The sequence below is a fragment of the Lepidochelys kempii genome, chromosome 4 (genome assembly GCF_965140285.1).
Source record: "Lepidochelys kempii isolate rLepKem1 chromosome 4, rLepKem1.hap1, whole genome shotgun sequence".
Lineage (NCBI taxonomy): Eukaryota > Metazoa > Chordata > Testudines > Cheloniidae > Lepidochelys > Lepidochelys kempii.
In genome coordinates, this window is record NC_136383.1 from 56,968,615 (window position 1) to 56,989,686 (window position 21,072).

Below are 21,072 nucleotides of genomic sequence, written 5' to 3' on the forward strand. Positions count from 1 at the left end.
GTTACTCAAATTATTTTTCTCAAAGAGATCAAGAGCCATAACAGACTAGTGAGAAAGAGATGGAAATCAAATTTGCTTTTTGTAGAAGCCCAAATCTAGCATTTCAGTATATCTAGTGCCATCAGCCATTTATTTTTTTTCCACTTCACTTATGTTACACTTAGAAGGATATGGCCTATTGCCAGGGTGGCCAACCTGTGGGCTCTGGAGCCACATGCGGCTCTTCAGAAGTTAATATGCAGCTCCTTGTAGAGGCACCAACTCCAGGGTTGGAGCAACAGATGCCAACTTATCCAGTGTGCCAGGGGGTGCTCACTGCTCAACCCTTAGCTCTGCCACAGGCCCTTCCCACCCCCTCCTCTGAACCTGCAGTGCCCTTGCTCCTCCCTCCTTCCCTCCAGAGTCTCCTGCATGACACGAAACAGCTGACTGGGAAGTGTGGGGAGGGAGGGGGAGGCACTGATCGGTAGGGCTGCTGGTGGGTGGGAGGCGCTGGGAAGAGTGGGGCGCTGTTGGGGGGCTGCTGATGTATTACTGTGGCTCTTTGGCAATGTACATTGGTAAATTCTGGCTTCATCTCAGGCTCAGGTTGGCCACCCCTGGCCTATTGCATTAATTACCATTATATTTAATTACTTTGTTCTTGGTTTCAAGAGCTCTCGGCATCGAGCATCAAGAAGGTTATGAGTTTATGAGTTTTTTAAAATTTTGCTTTCACTATAACAGCTATATTTCTATCAGTTGACCCTTTTATATTGTTTACAGTTCTATTTGTAGGTGTACTGTCTGCTAAAGAGAACAAAATCAAAAGAGTAGCTACCCACAGTTTGATCTCCCTCTGCCATTGGACTCACCCTACTGCATTTTTACTGCTTTGAATGCAGCGATTTTCGGAACTAATCAAGCTTCACTTATTCTGTCTGTAAGATCACTTTTCCATAATTTCTTTATACATGTTTAATAAAATAAACAAACACCATGAGGTGGTTTCTGAACTACACAGTGTTATATAGCTTAAGTGCTACCATGGTTGCTACTAGCCTTTACCCTGTTCCATTACATTTCTTTACCCTACTGAAGTACACAGTAAACTATTACACATACATTCATTTGCATTAACTGTGCCAACTTTGTGTTCTACAATGAATGTAATTTTACAGCTTCGCCTAGCTCCATGAATTTGGACAGATTTTATTAATATGATTTTTACGAGGACCATTTTCATACTGACACCATTAGTGAATCCCTCTGCAATTTAAAATATTTTCAACAATTCTTTATTTCAATCATGCAGAACCAGAGAAGGATTTCCTATGTCTATTTACCACAAACATGACAATGGATGAGGTAGCCTGGTTTACTGGGAATTCATAGGAAAGTATACACTGCACTCAGCTTCATGAATATGTTGAAAATAGAATCTTGCTAAATACATTACTAATTGTTACAGTTTTGTCCAAACTCAGACCAAGACCCAACTGAGATAAAAGCAAACCTTCATTACCCCCACAACAATGAAGATTTACACTCAATGCTACTATTGTTGCTTCTAAGGCAGTTTTTTTCAGTTTATTGGAAGCCAAAAGGAAAATACATCTAACACTAATACAGCTAACTAATCAATGCTATAATCCTTCCAAAAAATCATTAGGACTGAAGGAAAAGCTAAAGGAAAAAATGACATGTCTGTTATTACTGTGACTAAATAGGATTATCCAATCCTCATGAGAAAAAGTTATTAATTAAATGAGGGTCTGAATACTAAGAAAATTCGTGGGAAGAGAAATGCAAATGGCTTCCTAATTATCTACAGCCTATTAACATGCAATTCTGATTACTAGCAATTAAAATCCCCTTAAATTTTATGACAAAAGTTCAGTGCAATGTTGAAAATTATATGCTAATTATTGCACTGTAATGCACATGCTTAGTGTGTATTCTGACTACAAACTCAGTAAATAACCAAGTATTACACACACACTAACTTGAAATCCAACTTAAAATGCAACATGCTGATTTCATATTGCAAGACTTCTTATAATGTTCATTACATACTAAATATTTCTATAAGAGGTAGGGGCTGTTAATGTTTGCCTAATACAAGGTTATCAGCACATATTAAAAACAGGCAAAGCAAAGCCTAAATAGTACTAAATGCATCAGTATTTAAATTGTACATATTTTAAAATATTTACTGAACAGCTGAAAACTGTATTTTAAAAGAAACACCTACAAGCTTATAAATGTCCACTCTTGGACAAAATAACCTCTTCTTCTCAAGTAAATATATTTTTGTTTGTCTAAGGGAATCCAAGATGCTTGGAATTTGTGAACCCTTATTTTAAATGAGACAGTATTAATTTGATCTCTGCCTACATTTTGAGCCAGTCACATAGAAGGAACATGAGCAGTGGTTTGAGCATAGGATTAGGAATCAGGATTCTATTCTCATCTGTCACTGAATATTGCGAACTTGGACAAGACATTTAAGCATGTTGCCTCGTTTCTCATCTGTAAAACAGGGTTAATGTTTACGTCATGGGGTATTACCAGGATTAAATAATGTTTGGAAAACATTTGTGATCCTCAAGATGAAATATACTAAGTACAAAGTTTCATTATTGTTTCAAATCAATAGTCCATCTATTCACAGGCAGACTACCCTCAACAAATGCTGGCTAGTTAACTGAAGAGGAAGTGCCAATATGGATCACAAGGGGGATAGCTGCGCTGTTTGTTGTCATATCCTTCCTCCACCTGGAGTGCCACACCTGAGCACATTGGGGGGGGGGGGGGGAGGAAGCATCAGGTAGTCACTGCTGACCACTAGCTCCCTCTAATATTGATGTTTTTGTTTTCTTAGTAATGTGATGGCGGCTCTTGAGGGAGCTGCACTCAGCAGCATAGAAGACAGAGAAATCTATGGGTAGAGCAGCGGCTTAATACTTTACAAGGCTGAACCTTTAGGGGAAGAGGCAGGTGCACATACAGAAGATGGGGCATGAGACCATGGGAAAGAAAAGTACAGAAAGAGTGGGAGAAGGTGTGGAAGGAGAGAAAAATGGGGAAGAACAATGTAGTGAAAAACTGAAAAGTCAAGTAAAGAGTATATTTTGAAATAGGGAGAAAAGAAATAGAGGAGGTACACTCAGGACCAGGGAGGGCATATCTGCATGCATTAGGAAACAGAAATGCTTGAGATTTCCATTTTGGCTATTAGTGCCATCCCCTACCTGCTTTGTGGCTCTCTTCCATTTGAAAGAAATGGCACCAAATAAATGCTTTTACAAATAAGGAAGATAATATATGCCTTACTTTAGATTAGTTAGGATAACATGAGGTCCAAAAATTGTGTTTTGAAGTTTTCATGGATAGGACTCATCTCTCCATTTCTCCTGCCCTCAGTCTACTATTAGTTTTCATGTTTGCCAGCCGTAACTGGCCAGCCTTTGTTGGGGGCAATCTGCATGTGAATTGATGGACCGCGTTTGCAGTATCACCACCAAAATTACTGAGATATTGGATGCAGTACTGTGGGCCTAAAAACTCAGCTTGTGTCTCAGACCAAAATTCTGAAACAGATATGGGGGCAGCTAGCTAGGTTGAGAACAGGGGAGAAGAGGACTGAGAATAGAAGAAGAGAGGGAATATGTAATAGGACATCACTTGACTAGCAAACCTGGGTTCTTTTATGAAGACCTTGTTTGTTTGTTTTTTAATTGAAACGCATGATATTTATGTGCTCTATTGGAGATGCCTTGGGCAGAGGAAGCAGTGGGAAGGAAACAAAGAAACAACTCTTGAGGTTATTAAGTTACACAAACATTTTAAGATTGAAGTGACCCCTGTAACAACTATACTATACAGAGCTGTATCAAGTAACCTAATATTTGGGATTTAATATATGTAGCTCTCTCTCAGAATATAGCCTGCAAAATCTTTTCTCCAATTGCATTCTTCTGTGATTAATCAAAAGTGATCCTAAACTAGATCCCAATCTCAGATGCATGGCATGAATTATCATGTACCTTAAAAAATACCAAATATGTTTGATTTTGAGATGTGAGTCATGCATCTGAAATTAGAATCAGGATGTAGGTCACAAAGCTGTCTCAGCCCAAGGATTCAAATATAAACATACATAAACTGACTTATGTGTCAGAGTGAGAAAGATTTAGGACCTTGACACACTGCCACATTCTTAAAAATATGTAGGGATACTGTAAAGTAATAAATATAAACCAAAAAGTAGCAATAATTTAATATTAAAAAGAAATTCAACTCTGTAAATATGTTTGTTGTTCAATACAAAATCTAGATTCCAGTATGTTGAAATACAAGAAGTTTTATAAAAATGAATATACAAAAACAATTTTTTTTTCCTGGCTAGTGGCAATGATTTTTGGTTACATAGTGAAATGTGGTGCTCAAGAAACTGACATTAATTGCACTGGGAAGAGCTGTGCACAGGTATGTTTGAGACTGAAAATGAATAAATGCAGCTCCTTAATCCTGACCAGCAACTTTCCTGCTGTTCTGAACCTAGGCCTCCAAGCAGAAAACTTCCAAACGATATGATACCTTTCGATATGACTAAAGTCAGAGGTCCTTTATTTGGGACCTAATCTTAATAGGAATCCATGTCTCAACTATGAGATGACATGAAAAAGTGGTAGTACACTTATCTATTGAGCTTCAGTCTTATTTAACAATATGCATTGGAAATCATGTTAAAAAAGACTTTTTACACAATCAGGAAGATAAACTTACGATTTTAAATAAATTGAAATTATACACTTTTTCCTTTTAAACTCTGAATATTTTCAAGAAGAGATACATTTAAATTGTCAATATTGTGCCTTCAAAGAAAAGTAGCAGACCTTCTATAGCATTTGCTCTTAAAATATCACAAATGACCAATTTTAGATGCCATTCTTTTAACTATAAACACTGCTAAACATAACCAATGCCATGGAAGAGAAATTAAGTAAGACAGGGAACTGAAGGGAGAAAAAAAGACATTGTGTAAATGAAAGCACCTGCTGTTAACAGACAAAATACAAAACAAAAACATCCAGAAATAAAAATTAGTGTTTATTAGGCACATGAAAAACAGTGGACTGTGTGTATGTGTTTTGTTCTCTAGGACACGGGAAAAATAGATTTAAAACTATATTAGGTGTTCCTAAAAGGTAAAACAGTTTTTTAAAGTTATTCTTTTAGTGATTTTTCAAACCCTTAGTTCTAGACTCTAATGTTTTATGTGCCTTATTTTGCTTTTACTGCAAAAGGAAGAGCTGGCTTCCAAAGATAAAGGAGATTTTTGGTAAATGGTGAAGGTACAGAAATAAATGACCCACTTGGCTAGTGCGTAATTACACTGGCTGAGATTGTAACAATCTATCACATGAAGGAGGATGACACCACGCTAAGGGGTTAGTCAAAGGAGATAGCCTTTGACTAACTACTGGACACAGACGATCGATACTCCACAGATATTGTTCTCTCAAAAGACAATTGAGTTCTAAAAAAGTTTGAAAATAGATTCCCCCACTCCTTCCCAGATACCGATCAGAGACTCATCTTGACCTTATTCTGGAAAAGCAATACTTTCTTTAAAAGGTATATGGAACACATAAATCCTTTGGCATCCTGGAAAGCTCTTTCATACAGTGGAGGAGGAGGAGAGTTCATGCTCGGGATTTGTTTTGAGGTTTTTGGTTTCATTTGTATTTTCTATGCTATTTCAATCTAGGAAAAACAGTTACTGAAATGTTCACTAAAAATTATCTCCATTTCACCTGGCCATTTCATCTCATTAACAGTGACGTAGAAAGTCTATAAAAATATGTTTTTGGGGGACAGAGCCTGAATGTGAGTCAAAAGAGGTAAACTATTTGATCATTTATTGTGCTAAATGTATTGTTTCATGGTAGGTTTATGCAGAACACATTTTGCAGCTTTAGTTGTGCATTATTCTGAAATGTCCGTAACTCTGAACAAAATGTTATGGTTGTTCTTTCAAAAGTTTACAACTGAACATTGTCTTAATACAGCTTTAAAACTTTGCTGTGCAGAAGAAAAATGCTGCTTTTAACTGATCTTAATTTAAATGAAACAAGCACAGAAACAGTTTCCTTGCCTTGTCAAAAAAAAAATTAAACTTTCCCCTTTTTTTTTTAGTAGTTTATGTTCAACACAGTACTGTATTTTCTTTTTTTCTGTCTTTTGTCTCTGCTGCTGCCTGATTGCATAGCGATTTCAAATGAGGTTGTGGTTGACCAGTCAGTTCATAACACTGATGTTCTACTGTATGGTAAATTATCAGAATACTAAGAAACACTATGAAGCATTCATACATCTAAACAGTACTTAGGATTTCAGAATCTGTGTGCACAGGTGAAGTGTCAGTCAGACACAGTATTTTGTATTATGTCACTATATTATTACTGACTTAAATCATATTGCATATAGGTAAACTCAGAGCAATCATGCACCCAAAAAAATCAATAGGAGCTTTGGCACTGACTTTCATAGAACACAGACCTCTCATACAATAATGGAATTGTAAGTGTAGTGGCCTTACCAAGGGTAACGAAAAAATGAAAGAAGCAGACTTTGGAGTGATTTGATAGCGTTTACCTCATTCCCCCGCCCCCTTTAACAATACCTCCAGAGGCAAAGAATACACAGAACAGGGGAAACAGCCCCAGCGTAGTTACAGCTATTCAAATTTCACATGATCCTAAAATGCAGAATAGGAAAGAAAGAATATTAAATTTGCTGGATATTCCATCTACAAATCCCCTTTCTCTGATGGATGACATGATTATTCTTGACAACATCCAGAACCATCATTAAATTTTTTACACATTTTACTGCTTTCCAGATAAGAATGTATATCCTTAATCTAAAAAAGCAGAGTGGACTAGAGAAAAAATAGCATTCCCTTTGTCTGTTTGTAAGAAACCCTTTAAAGAACTTGGTCTCCATAATACCCCAAAGATGACTTGCCTTATTGGAGGTCACAAAATGAATGACCCATTGCTTAACATGTATATTTATATTATTCCATTTCCAGCAATACTAGACTGTAAAATAAGGCATCTTAATGTCACATCACAACTGGATAGAGTTTATATAACAGAGTTTAACTACATACACTCCCTATTTTTAGGTGCCTGTAACTAGGCATACAAAGGAAAAGCACAGGGACTCAACCTGTGGGGAAGCAACATTAGTATCCATCCATCCACACTGAAAGGAGACAAACAAGGGGCGGGGGGAGCAGAAGGGAAGAGAGGACTCAGGAGAGAAGAACTAGTGGACTACATAATTGCAGTCTGCTGGAAGGGGCACACTGCAGGAAGGAGAGAGATACTGTATCACTGGCACGTAAAAGCAACTGCTGCTGGGGAAAAGCCATTTGCAGGGTTGGAGGCAATGTCTGTTCACCAGCACCTCCCTTTTCTTGGTGTTGGTGGCTGCCCTCAGATCAGACACCGCTTCTACCCCTTGCAGCTGCAGCAGCTGCTAGAAAGTAGCTAGGGAAACCGTATGGCACTGTACTTGCTGAGAGTGGAACGAACAAACACAGTAGAGACAAGGCACTAGTTTTACCATGAGGCAAACTAGATGAGGTCAACCACAAGTGTTGGGTATAGTGTTGACATCACCTAGAAACCTTGTGGTAAAAGCTACTGCTTTGTCTTCATTTACAGTAAAAAAAACAAAATAAAAAACCATTATCTTTATGTGCAGCGAAGACTTGGCCTGAGACACCCCACACCAGACAGGCACTTCCCCCAGCTCAGCTTTTTACTAGCAACTGTTTGTCAGCAGCCAAGGTCCCCTCTCCATGATTCTGCCAAAAGCTACACCTCCTTTCACTTCACACAATGGGATTATGAACTCCAGAATTCTAGTGCCTCCTTTCACTACAGCTCTGTATCTCTGTCCCACCTTCCCAAAATGACTTCTGAAGATAAGAGTGGTGATATTACTTATGCATAAGCAGATGGAACTCTGCCTTGACTGATTGGTACTTCCAAGGACTTCTGCATGTGATGCCAAAGCAGCCCATTCAGTACCACAGTCCAACCAGCAGTCTGAGGAGGAGTGGAATACAATCTTTACTTTAGCTGGCACTAAAATGTGTGTGTATTTTAAACTGGTGTTTACTACAGATACATTTAAAATGTAAAGTGTGTATTGAAAAGCGAGAATCATACTTTAAGATAAGATTGACTTAGCAAACACAAGAGATGAGAGGCAGCATGAAGTTAATGTATACTAGCATAAATATCATTCACACCTGTATACTACAGTGAATAAACTGGCAGAAAACAACAGACATGCTGTGTAAAGAGACTCAGTCAGTGTACTACCCAGTCACTGAAAAGCATATATTGAATGTTCCCCATCAGGCATCTTTAATTAACTGGGTAGGTATGTGATTTATCAGAGTGTGGATTAAAGAGAATGTTACTGTATGTTACCTCTGCATACCCAGTTAACAGAGACACTGTTGTATATTTAATGACATTAAAAGTAACTGAATTACACAGATCAAGTGGTCCTCTATTCTTCTTATGCTGCCTCTACACTCTATTTGGAAGATGTCAGCTAAATTTAATCTAAAGCCATACACAAAGCAAAATGAGTATAGGACTTGTGTGGTCATATTGAAAATCATAGATTTATCAACTGCTCTTTGCAATTTGTACTAGCTGTAAAATTTTAGGTTAGGCAAAGTAGTAAACATGTAGCAGCTCTGGTACAGTATGAAATATAGGGGGCCTGGTTCTTCACCGCTTTGCACTCTGCGTAGTTATTTACGCCTGCACAAGGTGAATGTAAAATGCTACCCAATCAGAATTCTCCACTTACACACATCAGTGTTTTGCACTTAGGTCTGGTCTACAGTACAGACTTACATCAGTATAACCACATCACTCAGGGGTGTGAAAAATCCACATCCCTGAGCAACCAACCTAACACCTGGTGTAGACAGCGCTATGTCAGCAGGAGAGCTTCTCCCATCGATATAGCTACCGCCTCTTTGGCGGGGGAGTGGGGGAGGTGGATTAACTACACCAACAAGAGAGCTCTCTCCCGTCAGCGTAAGAGTGTCTTCATTAAAGTGTTACCGTGGCACAGCTGCATCAGTGCAGCTGCACTGACACAACATTTTAAGCACAGACCTGCCCTTACTTTGCATCAGTGCAAGATGCAAAGCAGTGGAGCATTAGGCTCATGCACTATAAAAGTGGTCTATTTCTTTGTTTTCAAAGTGATGCACTGATCAAGACACACGACACTCTATAATCTAAATAGAATTCTGTGCATTCTTTAATACAAGTATGAGATGGCAAAAGCAAAGCTTGCCTTACCACTCATACGTAGCATATTATTTTCACATCCCCAGCAATAGCTCTGAATTCAAGTTCTTCAGATAGAGTTCGTCTGCTTTTTCAACTGCTGTGTGACTTCATGTAATTTACCACACCTACAAGCCATTTATTCTTTTGTGCTATCTCTGGGCTGAGGGTTTCCGGCACATAAACCTGGTCATACTATAAATGTGTCAATCAAAATCAAAAACCTCAAAACCCGCTGCTAATCCAACTGGTGTCTTACAGCTATCAGGACCTATTTACAGTTCAAAATAAGAGATTCCATTTTAACTCATAACATGTCAAAAGCCCCCCTCCCCTTTTGAGTAAATAGGGGCAGGTTAACACCTTGTTAGGAAGTAATGATTGTCTAGATTCAGCATGTATATTAATTAATTTTGAGTGCCCAAAGGTATGCTAAATGTTTCACAAATAAGGAATACTCGTTCCCTGCCATGAAGAGTTTGCATTCCAGTCATAAAGTTTACAAAGACAAGATGAGACACTACAAGTGAAAGAAATATGAGGGGATGGAGGAATTAGAGAGGACAAAGTTATAACAAGGTCAGCTAGTTAATCAGTTTAGTTCTATGCACCTCTTGGCAGAGTAACAGTATATCCATGTGGATTTTTTTCTCTTCCTTTAAAGATATTTTCCTTTCCTATGAGCATTTTTTAAATGTGTATATTATACCAGCTAGAGTTTTTGTCAAGGTGCAGCTTCATTCGTAGGAATAATTAACTGCAACCATCAAGCCTAGATGTCACAGATGTGTGGATCATCATGGCTAGGTCTGACCTGGAATCTTTTGGCCAGCTGCTGATGGATGTGGGAATTTTTTGCTATTTTATCGATTTAGGCATTAATTATTAGAAGCTACTTTATGAAAAATCATGGGTTTTTTGGTGTGTTTTTTTTTAAAGTAGCCTCACATTTTTCCCCCCTCTGGAGGCCTGTTTTTCCCCTGCGCGCTCTCTCACACCCTCCCAAAAAGTTTGATTTAAAAAAATGCAGCTTTCTCAGGCAAATTAGTTCTTAGTATAGTCTGATACCTTTTGATATCTTTAGCAGTATTTTTATGACTGCATAATGCATAAAAGTAGGTAATGTGTATTTCCTTGCTTAAGCCAAAGAAACTGAACAGATTTTTTCGAGTTCCATAAGAAAATTTTCTGGCTTACGTCCTTTGTATCAAGTTTCAGCCACAAGGGTTTTTCAGTTAGTTATGAAATATCTGAAAATAGGGGTTCTTGCAAAACACTGACAACTTCAACATTAGCAATACTATGAGGGTTTATAGCAAAATAGTAACACACCAGATGGAAAACTTTACAAACTCTGTAGTACATTCAGCTATTCATATGCTTGTCATATTATTATTATTCTTGGTAATCTCAGCCACAATGTTTATACTTTGAAAGGTAAATGTTATCATAAAATGATTTTCTAACAATTCCTCCCACTCCTGTTTTGTACAACATGTCCATTTTCTTTAGATTCATCAACTCTCAGTTTCTCTGCAGTGTTAATCTTAACCTTTCTACAGCAAGTGATACGCCTGTATGGATACCTCTTTTCAGTCAAAGAACAATTTAGCAATTTTAGAGCTTTAAAATGTTGAAAGAGAAAAACCTCTGATATAATCTATCATTTTTCTCAAGGACTAAATATATTTTAAATTAAACAAATAACTGTCTATAAAATTAAGAAAAACGTGCCAAAAATCCAAGTAAATCACAGAACACCATTTTCTCTATGTTATTCTGGATCATAAAGTAATGCAAAATGAATAAAAAAAAAAGTTAAGTATCTATCCACTCCGTCGTCCTCCTCTTCTGCTGCTTTTGACCTTATTCATTACTTTCTCCTTGACATCTTATCCTCATTGAGCTTTCAATAGTCCTTCCCTGGTTCTCTCTCCTGCATCTGACCGCTCTTTCAAGTCTGGTCTACACTTGAAACTCACACCAGTATAGCTATATCAGTTATAGGTATGATTATGATTATTATTATTATTATTGATATAGCTATACCAGTATACATCTTAATATGGATGCAGTTATACTGGTGTAACCATCCATATATCACTATACCTTATGCCAGTTTCAGGTCTACATTGGAAACTTTTGCCAGAGCAATAATGCCAATTAGAGATGTGATTTATTTTATTTTATTTATTTATTTATTTATTAAACAGCAGCTCTATACTGGCAAAAGCCCTAGTGTAGATGTAGTTATACTAGCAAAAAAGTGCATTTGCCAATACATCTTATTTCATTTGCAGAACCAGTATAGCTAGCGAAGCAAACCTTTTCAAGGCTTCAGTATCTCTTTTGGTGGGTATTCTTCTTCCACTCTCACATTCTTTGTGGTGGCCTCAGACCTCTGTCATTGGTTCTTTGCTCCTCTCATTTCACACTTTGTGTCTGGCAGATCTCACTTGCTCACACAGCTTTAGCTATTGTCTCTATGCTGATGGCTTTCTGATCTCTCCCCCTCTTTCCATTCAATCCCACATCTCGGCCTCCCTCTCTCTCAGATAACTCTTGGAGGTCTTATTAAACTGAACATGGCCAAAACCAAAGTACATATCTTTCATTCCAAGCATTAGGATTCAATATCTATCACCGGCTATACCAGCATCCTCCCTAACACTCAGGGTTGCAACTTTGGGCTTAATTTTGATTTCTCTCACATACACCGTTCAGGCAGTATCTAAATCTGGCTCTCAATATCTCCAGGATCCATCCTCTTCCTTCCATTCCAACAGACAAATTTTTCATTCAGGCCTTTGCTTAACCTATCTTAGGGTATGTCTACACTGCAATTAGATACCTTTGGCAGGCCTGTGCCAGCTGACTCGGGCTTGCAGGCTGGAATCCGGGCTCCAGGACCCTGCAAGGTGGGATGGTCCCAGAGCTTGGGCTGCAGCCTGAGCCTGAAGGTCTACATCACAATTAAACAGCCCATGAGCCTAGCAGGGACCAGCTGCAGGTTTTTAATTGCTCTGTAGACATACCCTGAGCATATAACAACTTACTCTCTGGCCTCCCAAAAACACATTGACCCTCTTTAATGGCTACATTTTGTTTAAATTGAAGTAATCTTTCTTCCCCTGACATTTTGTTATTTAATCCATGTCACTCTCCTCTCCAATGGTCTCTAGTCTCTGTCTGCTAACAAATAAACTTTACATTTCTTACCACCACCTTCAAAGATCTATATTAACTCTGCTCCTCCTGATTTAGAATCACAGAATTACAGAAATGTAGGCCCACAAGAGATGCCTAGAGATCATCTAATCCAACCCCCTGCACTGTGGCAGGACCAAGTATACCAAGACCATCCACAACAGATGGACAGGTGTTTGTCTAACCTGTTCTTAAAAACCACCAATGACAGAGTTCTACAACCTCTCTTGCAAGCCTATTCTAGTATTTAACTATCCTTATAGTTAGCAAGTTTTTCCTAATATCTAACTTAAATCTCCCTTGCTGAAGATTACTTCTTGCCCTACCTTAGGAGGACATGGAGAATAATTGCCATCTTCTTTAAAACAATCCTTACATATTTGAAGACTATTAGGCTATACCGAAAGAAGGACAAGAGACATGTGACATGGGTTTAAAACAGGCTGCAACTTTATTATTATATGTCTGGGACTACTCAGCAGATAAAAGTCTACAGTGCAGGTAACCCCATGTTTATTCTGTAATTACCCAGGAGGCTTTTACCAGCTCCCCCTCTTTTCCCATCCAGGTCCCTCCAGCAAATCCATCTCCAGGATCTTACCATCCACCCCACCCTGTAAGAGCGTTAAGGTGGGCTACAAGAATACGCACGTTGGCTCCAGCATTCCCTCTAATTTTTTATGTCCATGTGAGGAATGAATTTTGTTATGTGCACCAATAACAAAATTAATGTGGTGGGGGTGGGGCCGAGGGGTTCGGAGTGTGGGAGGGCGCTAACAACTGGGGCAGAGGGGAGTGAGGGCTCTGGCTGGGGGTGCAGGCTCTGGGGTGGGGCCGGAGATGAGGGGTTTGGGGTATAGGCTGCCTAGGGGCTGCGGTGGGGAGAGAGGACTCCCCCAAGTCCTCTCTCACTGCAGCATCTTGGGGCTGGTGGAGAGGTGACTGCGGCAGCTCCGGTGGGGCTGGGCTGGGCCAAGGGAAGGGCTCCTCTCCCCCGCCATGGCAAGTGCAGGGCAGGTCCACTCTCAGGCCAGCAGGGAGGGGCGCCTCTCCCCCAGCCATGGCAGGTCCACGCTGGGGCCAGTGGGGAGGGGCACCTCTCCCTTGGCCGCGGCAAGTTCCCCTGCCCCAGCCATAAAGCACTGTTTCCCTTCATTCAGCCAGCCAGCCGAATACCTGCCGGCTTAAAGATGCAGGGCGTTCACTATCAGTCATCTTTTCTCAAGACTAAACATAGACAGATCTTTTTAACTTTTCCTCACAGGTCCAGTTTTCTAAATCTTTTGTCATTTGTGGTTGCTTTCCTCTGAACTCTTTCCAGTTTGTTCACATTTTTTCTAAAGTGTGGAACCCAGAATTGGACAGAATACTCCAGCTGAGGCCTCCCCAGTGCTCAGTAGATATGGACAATTAACTCCCATGTCTTATATATACGACATTCCTGTTAATACACTCCAGAATGGTATTAGCCTTTTACACAAGTGCATCTCATTGTTGGCTCATATTCAATTTGTGATCCACTATAAACCCGAGATCATTTTCTGCAGTACTACTGTCTAGCCAGTTATTCCACATTTTGTAGTTGTTCATTTGATTTCTTTTTCTTCTTAAGTGTACTACTTTGCATTTGTCTTTATTTGATTCAGGGGTGGGCAAACTTTTTGACCCGAGGGCCACATCTGGGTATGGAAATTGTATGGTGGGCCATGAATGCTCACGAAATTGGGGGTTGGGCTGGGGATGAGGGGTTGGGGGTGCAGGGTGCTCCAGGCTGGTAACAAGAGGTTTGGAGGGTGGGAGAGGGATCAGGCCCTCATGTTTGGAGGGTGGGAGGGGATCAGGTTTGGAGGGTGGGGCAGAGGGCTGGGGCATGGGAGGGGGTCAGGGGTACAGGCTCTTGGTGGCGCTTAACTCAAGCAGCTCCCAGTAGCAGCGACAGCTTGTCCCACCCATGGCTCCTACATGAAGGCATGGCCAGGCAGCTCTGCATGCTGCCCCATCCGCAGGCACCGCCCCTGCAGCTCCCATTGGCCACGGTTCCCGGCCAATGGGAGCTGCGAGGGAGGCGCTTGGGGTAGAGGCAGCATGCGGAGCCCCCTGGCTGCCCCTATGCATAGGAGCCGGAGGAGAGGCATGCCGCTGCTTCCAGGAGCCATGGTGGAGTGAGGCAAGCCCCCGACTCCACTCCCCAGCAGAAGCTCGAGGGCTGGATTAAAATGTCTGGGGGGGCCGGATGCAGCCTCTGAGCCATAGTTTGCCCACCCCGATTTAATTCCATCTTGTTGATTTCAGACCAATTCTCCAATTTGTCAAAGTTACTTTGCATTTTAACCTTGCCTTCCAAACCGCTCCACTCCCCCCAGCTTGGTATCATCCACAAATATTTATAAGCATACTCTCCACTCTATTATCTAAGTCATTACATTATAAACTCTCAGAGTTTTTCATCCCAGATCATTAAATCAGATAGGCAGACACTTGAAGATCCTAGACCAGTGCCCTAAAAAACATGTTAAGAGTGTGAGTCTCTCTTTCTTTCTCTCCTACTTCCCCACTCCCCCAAACCTTTTAAGCAAAGTCTTTGTCAAAACCAAATTGTCTCCACAAAATGTTTTGACTTCAATGCAACAGTATATTTCAATAACCTCTCTTTTAGTCCAAAGTGTTCTAACCAGCTCCAGTTTAAACCCCAAACCTGCAGTACAGACTTCTTCTACCACTTGAGCTACAAGAACTAATTACATTTGCTGGGAGCAGGAAACAGTTGTTATCCTATACAAACTGGCTATCCGAGAAGGATACAATAATACAGAGTGCATGTACCTCATGCACAGCTGACTCACAACTTAGTCTGAGGTCAGACCTCAGCTTCTGTCAGTGCTATGGACCTGTTCAGATTGTCTGCACTCTTGGAAATCAGTGGACTCTCAATGGGTCCTAAATGCAACTGAAAAATAATGCTGTCCACCATTAGGCCATTGAACTGATGGCCTAGCTGGATGTCTTGTGACCACATTCATCAATCCATCCGTCCCAGGCACCTCTGTTTAATTGGCTTTGCAAGTCACTACAGTGCACAGTGAATCTGCAACAGATGGAGTAACAGGGAATGACAAACAGTGACAAAAAATAGTCTGAAACCAATCACAGATATATAGGGCAGGAAGAGACCTCAAGATATCATCTAGTCAATCCACTTCCACTGAGGCAGGATTACGTACACCTAGACCATTCCTTACAGGTGGTTGTTTTACCGGTTTTTAAAAGCTCCAGTAATGGGGATTCCACAACCTCTGTAGGTAATTTGTTCCAGTGCTTAACTATTCTTATAGTTAGAAAATTTTCCTAATATATAACCTAAATCTCCCTTGCTGCAAACTAAGCTGATTATTTCAACTGATCACTGTCCTTGTTATAATAGCCTTTTACATGTTTTATGTCCCACCCCATCATCCTTTTCTTCTCTGCACTAAACATGCCCAGTTGTTTCAGACTTACCTGATAGATTTTAAAACCATGACCTCTTATATTTTTGTCACTTTCCTTTGGGCTGTCTCTGATTTGTCCACATCTTTCTTAAAGTGTGGTGCCCAAAACTGGACACAAGCACTCCAACTGAGAGCTCATGAGTGCTGAGTGGAATGATTACCTCCCATCATGTCTTGTGTACGATACCGCTGTTAATACTTCCGAGAAAAATATCTGCCTTTTTTGTAACAGCATCATTCTATTAACTCATATTCAATTGGTGATCCACTGTAATCCCCAGATTCTTTTCAGCAGTACCACTGCCTAGCCAGTTATCCTCCATTCTGTATTTGTGAATTGCAACTGATTTTTTTTTTAACAATATTTTATCCTGAGGTGGAAACTTAGAAGCTAAGAGATTATTCCTTTTCCTCTACTATGAGATTTAGACAAGTAACACTGTTCTGAGTAATGGAATAAAAAAACTCTTATAGTGACTATTCTCTTCCCTGTCTCACCCACATCTACTTTTCAGATAAGATGAATTGGTTCACTGACAGTTTAACTCACTATAGCCAGTTTCAGAGCAGGAAGGGAAAAGAACTCCCCCTCTTCTCCGGTGGTATTTCATTCAGTTTCACCTTTGGTGGCTCTGGATCTGCTAGGTAAGCTATATTCAGCCTCTCAACTACCACTAAGATGACCTCTTCTCAGATGACTAGTGAAAGCTAAGGCAGTGGGACTGGGTCTGTTTTTTATAGAAACAGTCAAAGTCTCCCTTTGTGAAAGCAAATTGCACATAGCCCTAAAGCAAGTTATAATTAGGTCCCTGTTCAAGAAAACTTTTCCTGCACTAAAAAACTCTTGAGATGGGGCTGAAGTTGAATTGTTCCCTTTTTGGGAAAAGTTATTGAGAAGGTGATGATGAAAACTCCAAACCTGAATCCCTTCACAGTCTCAGTAGATCTCAGCATGACATGGAGATTTTACTTATTTCTATGGTTTACACTCTCCTTATGGTGAAAGACAGAGATCAGGTGTCCATTAGATCTTTCAGCAGCCTCTTACACATTTAGTTTATTTATCAAAAAGGTATTGTGTAAGAAGAAATCTGACTGTCTGATTAAAAATTTCCATTTTCTTGGTATCCATTGTAACCCAAACATTGTTTGGGACTAATTATTATAAAATTATACAAAAATATTTTATAAAGGCATTTTAACATGATAGAATGTGATTGTACAGGAACTTTCACTTATAATGGCTGAAGGTACTTGGCCTCAGGCCTCTATACACATATAGAACATTGTACCCACAACTCACTGGGAGTTACTGCATATGTATTGACGTACACATACTAAAATACAAAATTTAAACACTAACTTCTATACACCTACTTATTTCATGAAAGTACTTCAAAAAACCTTATTTCTTTAACTGACATTTACATTGTTCCCTCCCACCTGCTTCATTTGCTAATGATTTACATTTTTTGGAGGGGGACACAGAGCGGGAGACAAATAGGAAAAATGTTAGGTTTATTAAGCCATTTCACTATGTTATTGTCATTGTAGGCTATAAAGAATTTCCTAGCATCATCAAAGCTCCAGAGAGAGCAATGAATGTTGCTTTACACTGATGTCAAGTGCAAGATCCTCAGGGTCGGGTAGGAGTCAGAATGAAAAGCATGTGAGCCAGTAAGAAAGGGGGAAAATTATACCTCTTCATCACGACGTGTTTTATGGGGACGCTTTTAAAATTCTGTGCATTGATGCCTATTTAGGAAGTGTAAATCTGTATAAATCTATGATGAACATCTGGAAATTTTGAAATTTTATTAATAAACTCAGCCATACAATATATTACAGATGGGGGAAAAGGCGCATCATATTTTCAATTTTTAGACTAATAAAACTACATTTGCCCTGATAGGCAGAGCTCTTGGCGCTGTTTTCTTTGAAGTTTTTTCTTGTTCTTTTTTTATTTAAAAAACAAATATTTTGAAATGCATTTTATTGCAAATGCCAAAGGGAACAGGTTAAAAAATAATCATTGCTCTTTAAAGTAATACTGTGTTTTAAAACAGAACACATACGTATCTCACTTATCTACAAACAACTATACAGAGAAAGAATGTGGTTACTTCTCACAAGTAACATTAAAAATTCAGTTCGACCCTTCTCTTTCCTTGGACTCTGGATTCTAAAATGACATACTACAAGATAAAATAGTAATGCTAATATTGATAGTTTATCCATTACAGGTCAGCTAACTGTCCACTGGAACAGTTACAAAGCTGTTAGTTTCGATTTCACAAGGCCAATCAATACAGAGGCATACTGTTTCAATTTTGCCTGCATTGATTTTTTTTTTATAACACCCCAACCTTACAGCATTCATCTTTTTGAAAGAAGGAAGATTTGATTTACTGAAGAAAAATTGGAGAGAGCATCACAAAGATTTTTACCAGCAAGCCTGTGACACAGAAAAAAGATGAATGTCTCTAAGGCAGAGACGCCTCTTGCTTGAGGGCATCCATTAGAACACATTCAACCAATCTGAAACAGAGTTTCTTAAGCAACCGAAACCTGAGCCTAAACTCAGTCTCCTAAACTAATCAAAAGCATTCAGAGATCTTGATATACAGAGGTTCTCTTAAAAATTCCTAAACCTTATTGCTTCTAAAATAATTTATGTCTGCAGTTCTACCTTTGCATTTTTCTGAGAAGAGTACCACCCTTTTCCCCTCTAATACCAAGAATGAATTTCCATGGTACATTAGTCAGCCTATTAGAATGCAATGAAGGACGATATGAGAAAAGGGTAGTATGTCCTCTGAGACTTTCATCCAGTGTTCTCCATCATCTCTCCTCATCCTTCTTATATTCAGCCACTTTACCAGGTGTCATCTACATGAAAGATGATTTGTCTCCTGACCCAAATAAACACAATGCCTGCTCTATGCACCAGAAAAAAATTACTTCTGCCACTCTGTTCATTTGTGTCCTCTTTCCTGCTTATTCCACCATTCTTATCAGGCTTTCTCAGTTTTCACCTGAGCCTCACTCCAGGTGACAGTAATGTATGGATGAACAGGTACTTGTCTGTCCCATTATTTCCTGAAATCTCTAAGCATTTGAAAAAATGCAATGACAGTAAAGGGCACAAAGATATCAGAGCTCTGTGAAAGGAATGCTTTCTTTGCATGCCACAGCAATAGCCAGGACTTCAAATCCAGTGAAGGAAAAAGAGCTTGCTTACTCTCTCTCATGTGGCAAAAGCTGGTACAATCTGGATATTAAGACACAAATTGCATTCAGGCAGGTCACTATGTGTCAAAAGATATTAGATGCCTGCTGTGAGGAAACAACAATTCACATCTGCTTCTGAGAAAATAATATTTTCATTTTCAGTTTTTATTGAATGGAAACTTTAGGGAATATGTCTGTATAAAGGGTATTAAGTCTAGCAAGTATAACATGTTCAAAATGGCTATAATCATCATTGTGTTATCCATAAAGCAGCAGATTTCATTTGGTCTCTTTAGATGGGATAAATTGGATTCTTTTTTCCCCGGCTTGCAGTTTTGTTGCAGTACCAGATGTTTCTCAAATGCCACATGCTGGGGCTCCTATACCGAATGTAGCACCTGACCTTCTCTATAATTGACTAAAAATATTGATGTAATGGCATGAGTCTGATTGTGATTTATTAAAACCACTGCCGATCCCAGGCCAGCTGCCAGCACTGCAGCCCACTGATCGTAGGGCATTAGAAAAGCCATCAATATTGAAACAAAATAAATGACATTAATGGGAAAGTATTAGGCCTTCAGAGCCATGGCTACAAGCAATTATATGGATTCCAAAGGAGGATGAAAAACAAAATACCACAAACCAAATATTAAAAAGTACTACTAAGATTGAATTTACATGACAAAAATGTAGTACAATTCTTTAAGGGAAAGTAAAATATTAATGTAACCCCTTTAATACAGCTTTTGCTTAGGATGACAATCGTGTGCCCTTTTTTTTTTTTTTTTTTTTTTTTTAAAAACAGGTTTATGGTGAGTAAATGCATTCTGGCTTCCCGATAAAGATTTTTTTTCCTCTCTAATGCCATTTAAGTTTCCTAGAATTATGTTAAGTGTACTGCAAAGTGCATTATGTGATATTTCCATTTCACTGTAGATCATTATTTATTATAAAATAGAAATAATCATGTCCATATTTTCTACACTACATAATTTACAAGCTGATTAACCAAACCTTGTATGAAGAAAATCAGAGAATAGTTAACTCACTTTCTGTGTGCACTACATTTTATCAATTACAGCTCAACCTATCTCGCTATACCAGTACTATCATGATAAGCAAAACACATCTAAATGGCAAAGAGTTCTTCATACTCCTTATTTAAAAGCCATTAAGGACAGAAACTGTTTTAAGCTAAGGAACACAAACAACTGAACAAAACACTAATGGCGCACACTCTGAAAATTGAAGAGCCACTGATGTATGAAGTGCTAGACAAAGTTGTTTGAAGAGACACTGTTACAATCTTAAAATACTATGTTCATAGAAAGCGATTAACTAACCAACCGTTGTCGGAAATGTTTAAGTGTGTAATTATTTTGTATTTTCTTGCAGAGTATTTTCATAAAGGCTTTCCATATTTAACACAGTTTGAGCACCACATTTTGGGTTTGTGGCTCAACTGTAATTCTAATATGCTATAATAAAAACCTCAATATTAATAGTACTTAATAGCTAATATCCATCAAAACTTATTATGAAATGAGAAATTGTTGAACATGATAAAATTGTTTTTAATACAAAAGAGCTAATTGAGATTATTGGCAAAAACAATATATTAAATTTTTCACTCACATTTCCTACCTCCACCTTTCATTGCATACAAATGACAGCATTTCAAGAAGCAAATGGACTCAGCATCGTATGTTCTAGCCAAGACACATTCAGTTTATTTTTTAAGTCCTAATCAGATATGCAGTTCT

General features: G+C 39.0%; 1 protein-coding gene across 4 annotated transcripts in view; it reads right to left on the bottom strand.

The window, feature by feature from the left end:
• LRBA (LPS responsive beige-like anchor protein) overlaps positions 1 to 21,072 on the bottom strand; it is a 558,089-nt gene that overhangs the window by 302,762 nt on the left and 234,255 nt on the right. The window lies entirely within an intron of this gene.